The sequence below is a fragment of the Vicia villosa genome, linkage group LG6 (assembly GCF_029867415.1).
Source record: "Vicia villosa cultivar HV-30 ecotype Madison, WI linkage group LG6, Vvil1.0, whole genome shotgun sequence".
NCBI classification, from domain to species: domain Eukaryota; kingdom Viridiplantae; phylum Streptophyta; class Magnoliopsida; order Fabales; family Fabaceae; genus Vicia; species Vicia villosa.
The window spans coordinates 99,839,186-99,848,036 of record NC_081185.1 but is presented as its reverse complement, the minus strand read 5'-3'; the positions used below and the strand labels follow the sequence as shown (position 1 = coordinate 99,848,036).

General features: G+C 37.0%; 1 long non-coding RNA gene across 1 annotated transcript; it reads right to left on the bottom strand.

The window, feature by feature from the left end:
• Positions 1-1,227: 1,227 nt before the first annotated feature.
• Positions 1,228-1,888, bottom strand: LOC131611950 (uncharacterized). Its single transcript, XR_009287248.1, has 3 exons — positions 1,828-1,888; positions 1,426-1,734; positions 1,228-1,345 (listed from the first exon to the last, which is right to left on the bottom strand). It is a non-coding gene; the product is annotated as an uncharacterized LOC131611950 (long non-coding RNA).
• Positions 1,889-8,851: the final 6,963 nt, after the last annotated feature.

Genomic DNA, 8,851 nt, shown 5'->3' with positions numbered 1-8,851 from the left:
TTATTGACGCCTAGTTGATCATGCTTAAAAATCTCCTCCAAGTCATCAAGTGTAATAAGTGACTTGAATTCAATACCGAAGACACTCTCATCCATAACGATTTCACGTAAAGCACCATCCTTCAAATCGGACATATCAACCATTGTTGCGAGCGTCGACCGGTACCGAGGCACAAAAGCACCGCCTTTTTTTCCCGCTGGCTTCGGAGGACCAGTGGGTGGTACGGTACGAACTTGCTGCGTCACTTGTTGTGACTCTCGAGCGGATGCCTAAAAATCATATAAGTTAGGTAAAATATAAAATCATGCAGATTTAGATTCAGATTAATTATTAACACTTTAAATGTACCTCTTTTAGTGATGCAACGGACTCCTCCTCCTGTAAAATCCCTTTACCCTTAACTGTGGGTTTTATAGGAGCAGTCTAAAATTAAAATGTAAAAAATAATTAATAAACGGTTTAGAATTGACATTCGAAAACTAAATGATTCATAATCGTTTTCAATATACCTCATCACTAATGGTAATGAGCTCCGAGGGCCATGCAACAAATGATCCTATTGCATCTCGCAGCAATGTCGTCTCTGAGACCATGTCAGGTACCGGTAGCATCGCATCATGATCTACTACAACATCCACCGATACTTTCAGGTGTCCATCCGGGAGCGGTCTATGGTGAAGTAAATCTCCCAAAGTGTTGTGCACTTTTCCCTTGCCAACTAGTCGATAACTCGGTTCCGATAAGTATAGTTGGCAAGATGAAATGCCCTAAACCAATAGTAAATATAAAGTCATTATCATTAATAAAATAGAACAATTTAAAAGGAAAAAAAATTATAATTACCTCGGGAAATTTCCTTTGATAGTTGATACTAGCCTTATCACTAGTTTCTTTCACCAATGAAGTGTTGCACTTTTCTCTCATATACGCCTCTTTATCTCTTTGCAATTCAGAGACTTGTGCTTGCAATTCCGCCAACTTTTGCAACACTTCTTCATTTGAAGGATTTCTTCTCCTAGGACTCTTGTAAAAAGAGGTTGGAGTCACACCATGACCCTTACCCCTCACTCAACCGGGATACTCAGGAGCATCTAGTGCTCTACTAAGTACGCTCCCCTCACCGGTGGATGCCGATTGCGACAAGGTCTCCTGTAATTCATTTACATTAAAAAATCATTTATATATTAAAAAACATTTGATTTAATTAAAGACACAGTATTATACTTACACATTCAGTAAAAACTCTCTGAACTTCGGGATCGACAGCATGATCCTTGCCCACACGAGCTTCCCTCCACAACACATGTTCAGGAAGTGAGGTTTCCTCACTTTTAGTCTCCTCTAACTATGCATTGACACAAATGATAAAATCGTCAAATAAAACACATTTAGACAATTAATTAAAACGCATTTCTATTTACTTACAATTTTATCCTCCAAGCGTGCATATCCCAAACGCCCTTTTTTGTATGGATATGCGGGTTTGGATGCTCTCTCACTATTCTTGGCACTCCTTTTCCGAAAATCTTCATCTCTTTGCTCTACAAACTTAGCCCAATCTTCTTCACCAATGAAGATCTCATACTTTTTTGGCCGTCCCGGTGCCTCTTCAAGAAAGTTTCCATCTTTATCCTTAAGATAAGTGTTTGTCAAAAAAGCTTTCCACCCTCTATATCTTTTGCCGGCCAAACCAAGTATGTAGCGTCTACGATCATCTGGTATCTCAAAAGTCCTCTGCAAAAAAACATACTCATAGTGTGTTAGTATAAGTAATTTAAACAATTTATCGTCAGATAATAACAACAATTAACCATATATGATATATACCTGAAGCTCGTCCCAAATCGCTTTTTTTTCCGCATCCAAGTCTTCGCTTTTCAGATTCCATTTAGCTACAGAGACCGGAATATGCATACGAACAAGTGTACCAATATAACTTGTCAACTTTGCAGAATTAGGACCAATTGCTTGTTTATCAGAATTCCATTCCAATCGGTATACTAATCCTTGGTCTCTATGTCGAACGATTCCCTTCATGATAGTGATGCCTCGTGCAACTTCAATCCCGAAATAGCGTATGCGCTATAAGAAAGCACAATTACAGTTGGACCATAGGCTAAACATCTCAACCTTTCTGTTACTGAAGCAGGATCTGAACGATACTTTGAATAAATATGATCCCTAAACCACGGTATGAAACTTCGATTGTGCTCTCGTACTATCCAGTTCTCATTTCTATTTGGATTTAAATCTCGGAGAACAACCTTGTGCATTTCAACATACGGCTCAACCTCAATCTCATTGTGCAGAACATACAAGTGCGCTTGATCCCGTTCGACCATTGATACTGTCACAACTTTATTTCCAATTAGCCTTTTTCCTTCTTTTTTTTCGACAATATGAGATTTGGGGAGTCCAATTGATTGAACATTTGACAGATATTCAGTACAAAACTCAACCGCTTCTTCAACAACGTATCGTTCGGCAATACAACCCTCCGGTCGACTTCTGTTTTTCACGTACCCTTTTAATATTTTCATATAACGTTCAGCAGGGTACATCCATCTCATATAAGCTGGTCCGCACAATTGTGTCTCTTTCACAAGATGAACGACTAGATGAACCATTATGTCAAAAAACGAGGGAGGAAAATACATTTCAAGATCACATAAAGTAACAACTATCTCTTTTTGCAATGTTGGTAAGATCGCGGGATCGACCACCTTACTGCAAATTGACCTGAAGAAGAAACACAGCTTAGTTATTGCGCTTCTTACTTTTTCTGGCAGAATAGAACGTATACCTATTGGTAAAAAATGTTCCATTATAACATGACAATCGTGCGTCTTCAAACTCTTTAACTTGAGGTCTTTCATGGACACAAGTCTTCTAATATCTGAAGAGTAGCCTTCTGGAACTTTAACTTCACTGAGGAACTTACACAATGTTTTCTTCTCCTTTCTAGATAGAGTGTAAACAGCAGGTGGCAGATATGTTCGTCTTCCTTTCGTCACGGGTCTCAATTCAGTTCTCATCCCCATGTTTACCATGTCATTCCTTATGTTAACGCCATCCTTAGACTTTCCTGGTATATTGAGTAACGTACCTATAACGCTGTCAAATACATTTTTTTCAATATGCATAACATCCAGGAAATGTCTTACGTACAACGACTTCCAATATGGAAGTTCAAAAAAAATGGACTTCTTCTTCCACCCACCCTTGACAAGTGAATGTGCAAAAGGCTTGCCAAACTGAGTGCTCACATCTTTCACCTTTTCAAAAATTTGATCACCTGACAAAAAAGGCGGGGCTGTACCATGTTCGGCCTTTCCGTTGAATGCTTTTCTCCACCCACGGTAGTGATGATTAGAATTTAAGAATCTACGATGACCGAGAAAGACATTCTTCTGACAAAGATCCAATCGTGTCGTATCGGTTTCATCTTCACAAACGGGACACGCCTTTTGACCTTTATTGCTGTACCCGGATAGATTTCCGTATGCTGGAAAATCATTAATTGTTCCAAACAACATCGCCCTCAAGTTGAAACTTTCCTTCCTATACCCATCGTAAACCTCCACACCGTTGTCCCACAAAAACTTTAAATCTTCGATTAACGGTGCCAAGTATACGTCTATGTCATTCCCTGGTTGTTTAGGCCCAGAAATTAGCATTGATAACATCATGTACTTACGCTTCATACATAGCCACGGAGGTAGGTTATAGATCATAAGAATCACAGGCCATGTGCTATGCGAGATACTTTGAATACCATGCGGGTTCATTCCATCAGTAGACAATGACAACCGAAGGTTTCTTGCTTCTTTTCCAAATTCAGGATAATCAATATCAACTTTCATCCATTGTGGTGAGTCTGCCGGATGTTGCAACTTTCCATCAATAATTCTTTCATCTGCATGCCAAGTCAAGTGTCTTGAATCGGTCTCACTACGATACATGCGTCTAAATCTCGGAATTATAGGAAAATACCATAAGACTTTAGCAGGAGACAACTTTTTCTTATATCGAGGGGCACCACATTTAGGACACTCATTCAACGCTGCATACTCGTTTCGAAACAAAACGCAATCGTTTGGACATGCATGTATCTTATCATAGCTCATGCCAATAGAGGACAACATCTTTTTGGCTTCATACGTTCGATTGGGAAGAACATTATCCTCTGGTAGCATATCTTTCATAAGGGCTAATAACTCTGTGAAACTTTTATCCGACCATCCATTGTCCGCCTTTAAGTTGTACAACTTTAACACCGCAGACAATCTTGTGAATTTTGAACAACCATCATACAACGGTTTCTCTGCATCGCTTACCAACCTCTCAAACATTTTGGGACAATCCGCAAGATCTTCTTCAAGCGCTTCTACAATCTCCTCGACTCGATCGCAATCGTATGTGTCTGTGCAATCGTCGTTTGAAGCATACTTCCTATTACAACTCGACCCAGCATTCCCGTTACTTTTCTCACCATGCATTGTCCAACATGTATAACTTCTATCAATTCCAAACCGTAGTAAATGGGATCCCAACTGTTTCCCGTCAACCTTATCCCCATAACAGCAACCCAAGCAAGGACACGGCATTCGAAGCGGGTCTTCGGAGTGCTTAACCGCAAACTCAACGAATTCCCATACCCCTTTCTCGTACTCTTTCGACAATCGGTTTGATCTCATCCATGTCTTATCCATGACTTAATTAAGCTAAACAAATGCTTCTTGGTTTCTCTATCAGGTACTAAGGAATTCTGTCAAGATAATAAATAGCTATCATCATAATAGAATACCTAATCAGAATACCCGATTTCTTAAAGAAGACATTACCTTATTTCAAGGTAATATAAGTCCACAAACCAAAAAATTGGTTGAGAGACACTAAATTGATATTAAATAGAACCATAAACAATAAACTATAAGCAGAAAATAACAAACTATAAGCAAGAAGAAAGGGATAGTAACCTGAATTAGACTTGATGTGGGAGATGGTAGGTTTGAATCGGCGTTGTACAAGTAGAAACCAGAGACTTCAAAGTAACTGTAAAATTAAACACACACACACAAGATGCAGTTAAATACAAATATTATAAAAGTGAAGGAAGTATATGCAAACTGTAATATGAATTCACTTGTATATATTTAATGAAAAGACCACCAAAATCAATGAAGTTCTTTTTTCACTCTAATATGAATTCACTTGTATATATTTAATGAAAAAACATCAATTATATGACATCTCTAAATATATATTGAACAACTTATGCCACCAAAAGGCATGCTTTTAAAAACATGCGACTTTTGGCAGAGAAGTGAGAAATATAAACCATAATCTACAAACCGACAGCAAGTTGTTCATTAAAACTCAATCCAATTGTCAAATCAAGTTGTTGATTTAATCTCAATCCAGATGCATCTACTAATGTCTGACTCACATTAAATGAGACAATTATTCAAGCTTGAAAAAAATGCAAATGATACAACTATTGTCTTGTCTTCAACAAAGATATGCTGCATTATTGGTTAAGTTAGTTTCTTTGGTACAACCACCAAAATGAAACATACCAGAACTACCACATTCTTGATCATTAAGGTTTACCAACAGCATTTAAAAGGTTATACAACAATAACAGTCCCTTTGAACACTCAAAACTTATCATATATCATAATAATAGAAAAAGTTATAACTTCAAGAATTGATACATCTACTACTGGTTTATCAGTTAGGTAGTGAGTGATTAAGTATATCACTTCAATAAGCAACAGTTCATGTCAACATACAAGATAATATTTTTAAAGCTTACTTGCATTTTTCTAAACTCAAATTGTTGATAAAAAGTAAAACATCTATTTGTTAATATATTTTCAAGAAAATAACCATAAATAATTTAATGAAACACACTTAAAAACATAAACAATTAAACAAAAAAAATGTAATTAAACCAAGTAATTTTGCTCAAAACTACCCAAACATTATCATGTTACGCTTCAACTCACTTCTACAAAATAAATTCAAAGTCAAGCAGAACTAAAGAAACAGACAACCAGTTTATCAAATATTTGGTTCACTAATCGGTGCAATTTTTCAAACAAACAAATAAAAATTACGTATTAAAAATCTCAACATTCACAAACGTCTAACTGCCAAGTACAAAATTATTTTGTCTCACAAGTGTAATCATGTGATCAATTCCAACCTCAAACAGAGAACAGAAACTAGCACAATTTTCAGTTAATGAAATGGCACAAATTTGCTGTTAACATAATTGCCTGTAGAAGAAATAACATGGCAGGAGCTACAGCAGCAAATCAAACCAAGCCAAAACAAGGAGAAGATTCGAAGCCCCAATGAAAGTAAGAAACCCTAACAACTCTCAAATTAAATGTTTTGAATAGAAGACTCAACACTGATAACTTGAACCGAACACTTATATTGCAGCGAGTTCTAATACGGATAATCCGAGAAGCAATGATTGTGAAGAACACAAATACTTATATTTATGAATAAGAAGAAGAACACAAACATGACATAAAAATTACCTAAAGAAGCAAACCAGCGGCGGAGGGAGAACGGAGAACGGAAAACGAGAGCAGAGACGGCAACTGAATCGGCTGAGACGGCAACTGAAGGTCGTGGCGGAGGTCGTGGCGGAGGTCGCGGCTGAAGGTCGTGGCTGAAGGTCGTGGTTGAAGAGAGACTGAGAAATTGATTTAGGGATTCAATTCTGTCGCGAGGAGAAGAAGAGAGACTGAGAAATTAATTGGGGCAAGTTTTATTAATTTAATTTTAAAACACCTACGAGGGCGCTTTTGAAAAGCGCTTTAGAAGAACCCCCTATACCAGCGCTTTTTAGGAGAAAAGCGCTTTCGTAGCCTACCCATATAGCAGCGCTTTAGAAAGCGCTTTCGTAGCTCATTCTATACCAGCGCTTCTAAAAAGCGCTGTCATACCCCCCCCCCCTTTAAGAGCGCTTTTAGAAAGCGCTTTCATACCCCCCCCCCCTTTAAGAGCGCTTTTGAAAAGCGCTTTCATTACCCCCCACTTTATGAGCGCTTTTTAGCGTGTTTTTTTTATTTTGTTTTTAAGTGCAACCTATAGCAGCGCTTTTGTCTAAAAGCGCTTTAGTAGCTGCGCTGGCAAAACTTAATTTTGGCGTAGTGTCTATTTAAACAAAAACACAAAGACATTTTATAACAACAACAATAATAGTATTTTCAAAGAGGTTCCTATGGAGTACCATAGATGTGAGGGGTGCTTAAAACCTTCCCCTTGCATAACAAACCCCCTTACCCAAATCTCTGATAAGTTTATTAGTTTTGATTTTAAAAACTTCTGTAGGTTTTATTCACTCTTTCTCCCATTTCCTTTGGAAACTAAAGTGTTGTGGTAACTCTGTTTAAAACACATGAGCTAAGTCAATTTAATGGCTTTAGTCTCACAAATTTCACCGCTACATATTCCAATTCCATCGAACATTCCATTCATCGAAGAGATGTCCGTTTTTATGCACCCTTACATCGAGCGGATCATAGATATAGCAGAGGACGGTAATTACGGTTACTGAGCCGTCTCGGCGTTGCTTGGTAATGGAGAGGGTAGCCATTCAGTTGTTCGTCATCAACTCACCCGAGAGTTGAAGATGCACAAAGAATCGAACACGCGGTTATATGGAGAGGAAGCTAAATTTGAAGCGGTTACCGAAGCTCTTGTGTCTTGGATGAGCCCTTACGCACCGATGTCAAAATGGATGAAATTCCCAGAAACGGGACATCTTATTGCATGCGCCTATGATATGGTGTGCATTAACTTGACGCGTTATGGTTTTTGGGAAACCTTTTCCCACTCCGCACCGCACCGCCTACAAATTCAAATGCTCGAATCATGTGTATTAGATGGCTTTCAAAAGCGAATCACTTTGTACAAGTTTACTTGAAACCGGGATTCCCCATACCACCTACATCACCGGAATGGGATCTTCATCATACTAAAGATGTCGAGACATGGACAAATCTTTTTGTTGATAGGGTACACGAATTCGAAAGATTGAACAACATCGAGAAGGAAAAGTAAAAATTGGATCCACTAATAGATTTAGCCGGCGATAGTTCTTTTGATATATTTTCTAGTTTCAAAGTGTAATATATGCACCTTAACATTGCAATATAATCATTTTTTTTCAAGTATTAATCTATGTCTTTATGTGCTTTCATTGTACAGCTACTGATGTATTATTCTGTTTTGATAAAAAAATAGCAGGGAAACTTCTGGAGACTCTAGTTTTAAAAATTATAGTTTTTTTCCGTAGGTACACCTACCAAAATATCTACGATACTTATGTGGATATTATAACGCTACAATTTTATCTAAATTATTTTTCATTATTTGTGTATGTGATGTCGTGCATTTGTATGTGATGACGGGTGCTTTGATGGGTAGTGAGGTCCTTAGAATGAGTTAGTTGCCTTAGAAATATAGAAATTAAGGTGTGGGAGGTGTATGAGCAATAGTGTGGAGATGGACGTGTTGTGAGTAACTAATTAGTAATATTAGTTAGTAATTATTTATTTAAATAATACAATTTAATATTATTGGTGTTTTATTATAATTATTATTATTTCTTTTAGTTGTATTAGATAATAATAATAATAATAATAATAATAATAATAATAATAATAATAAAATAATAATAATAATAATAATAAATAATAATAATAAATAATAATAGAATGATGAAATAGATGGTTAATTGGGCCATTAAAGTGCAGTTGTAAAAATATTGTGGGAGTGTAAGTGTTAAGCCCGATAAGGAGAAAGAATTAGTGAAGGATTAATAAAA